The sequence below is a fragment of the Saccostrea echinata genome, unplaced genomic scaffold, assembly GCF_033153115.1.
Source record: "Saccostrea echinata isolate AGI-Se365-2 ecotype Australia unplaced genomic scaffold, CSIRO_AGI_Sech_v1 ptg000030l, whole genome shotgun sequence".
NCBI lineage: Eukaryota > Metazoa > Mollusca > Bivalvia > Ostreida > Ostreidae > Saccostrea > Saccostrea echinata.
The window spans coordinates 10586628-10589344 of record NW_026889779.1 but is presented as its reverse complement, the minus strand read 5'-3'; positions in this window follow the sequence as shown (position 1 = coordinate 10589344).

The window sequence follows — 2717 nt, the reverse complement described above, 5'->3', positions numbered from 1 at the left end:
TTTGTTAATATGTTTTATTTGCATACCTATTCTCTGTTATCTCCCCCTATGAACCTGCACTCACCAGTTGCATTCATATATGAAATGGTGTGCGAAAGGAATAAATTTTAGTGTTTAATGAAAGCCTCCAGAGAAAATAGAAATTCAAAATAATTCAAATTGCTGATTGAAATGTATTGAATTTTTTAAAAATTGATTTTGGGTCAGTGTATTTTGACCTTTGACTTTGTTGACTTAAAATCCACAGGGATATCTAGTCCTTGAGAAGACCAGTGTACCAAATTTAATGTCAAGCATACGATTCTGAAGATGCTGAGAGGTCAACATCTTCCTATGTCAGATTGACCTATGACCTTGAACAAAATCCTCAGGGATTATATACTGAGGGAAACCAGTGTGTCTAGTTTGATGTTTGTCAAGCAAAGCATCCTCAAGATATTGAACAGTCAATATCTTGACTATTGACCTTTAATCTTGTCACCTTAAAATTAATAGGGACCATCTACTCCTTAGGGTGAAATGGTGTACCAAGTATGATGTTGGTCAAACGAAGGGTCCTCAAGATATTGAGCAGATGACACTTGGTCCACTGAGTGACCAACGTACGGACCACTTTTTCATGGCGGGCATAATAACAAGAGGCCCATGGGCCACATCGCTCACCTGAACACATTGGCTTGAATTTTAAACTACCTGTTGATGCTTCCATGTCAATATAACAAATGGCTTTGTTGTACTTGGAAAGATTTTAAAAAAAATTTCCAATATTCCTTTGTAAAAATTTGATCCCCCATTGTGGCTCCTCCCTATCCGAGGGGTCATCATTTGAACAAACTTGAATCTACACTACCTGAGGATGCTTCCATATCAATATGACTAAACATAGCTTTTCTGTTCTTGAGAAGAAATATTTTTTCTATATGTTCTTATGTAAAACTTTCCATCCCCCATTGGGCCCCACCCTACCCCTGGGGGTCATCATTTGAACAAAATTGAATCTACACTACCTGAGGATGCTTCCAATATGACTCATCATGGCTTTGCTATTCTTGAGAAAAAGATTTTTAAAGATTTTTCCAATATATTTCTATGTAAATCTTTGATCCTCCATTGCAGCCCTGCCCTACCCCCAAGGATCATGATTTGAACAAACTTGAATCTACACTAACTGAGGATGCTTCCATATAAATATGACTCATCCTGACTTTGCTGTTCTTGAGAAGAAGATTTTTAAAGATTTTTCCCATATATTTCTATGTAAAACTTTGATCCTCCATTGTGGCCCCGCCCTACCTCCAGGGGTCATGATTTGAACAAACTTGAATCTACACTACCTGAGGATGCTTCCATATAAATATGACTCATCATGGCTTTGCTGTTCTTGAGAAGAAGATTTTTAAAAAATTTTCCTATATATTTCTATGTAAAACTTTAATCCTCCATTGCGGCCCCGCCCTACCCCCAGGGCTCATGATTTGAACAAACTTGAATCTACACTAACTGAGGATGCTTCCATATAAATATGACTCATTATGGCTTTGCTGTTCTTGAAAAGAAGATTTTTAAAGATTTTTCCAATATATTTCTATGTAAAACTTTGATCCTCCATTGTGGCCCCGCCCTACCCCCGGGGGTCATGGTTTGAACAAACTTGAATCTACACTAACTGAGGATGCTTCCATATAAATATGACTCATCATGGCTTTGCTGTTCTTGAGAAGATTTTTAAAGATTTTTCCAATATATTTCTATGTAAAACTTTGATCCTCCATTGTGGCACCGCCCTACCCCCGGGGGTCATGGTTTGAACAAACTTGAATCTACACTAACTGAGGATGCTTCCATATAAATACGACATATCAGGGCTCTGCTGTTCTTGAGAAGATTTTTAAAGATTTTTCTAAGATAATTCCATGTAAAACTTTGATCCTCCATTGTGGCCCCGCCCTACCCCCGGGGGTCATGATTTGAACAAACTTGAATCTACACTACCTGAGGATGCTTCCACATGAGTTTCATCTTTCCTGGCCCTATGGTTCTTGAGAAGAAGATTTTTAAATGATGCCATTATTTTTTCACTAATTCCTAATTATCTCCCCTTGAAAGAGGGCATGGCCCTTCATTTGAACAAACTTGAATCCCCTTTACCCAAGGATACTTTGTGGCAAGTTTGGTTGAAATTGGCCCAGTGGTTCTTGAGAAGAAGTTGAAAATGTGAAAAGTTTACAGACAGACAGACAGACGCCGGACAAAATGTGATCAGAAAAGCTCACTTGAGCTTTCAGCTCAGGTGAGCTAAAAATATAACCTTTCAATCTTGAATACAACAAGCTTGCCTAAAGCCTGTAACAAGAAGGGAATAAATGCAAACTGGATTCACACACAAAGTGCTAACTGAAGATGGGTACTTGGCCTGCAGCAAATAAGCCTGACCAAAAAGTTTAAGATTTTAAAAGATAAAGCCCAAAGGCAACTTCATGGATATTCTGTTGTGTCAAAATAGGTTAGTAATTTCCTCTCATTCTTGATACACAGGCTTTCGGTTGAAGAAATAAAGACACATTCTCAGGTTATAAGCAATCCTTGTGTCAAGTCTTAGAAAGTTGTCTCAACAAGATTGCAAATGGACAGCTGGACCTGCAGGGGCAATAATTACCAATTGTCCTGTGTTGAAATCAGGTGTGGCCATTTATTTGAAGAAATCTCAATTTCCTTTC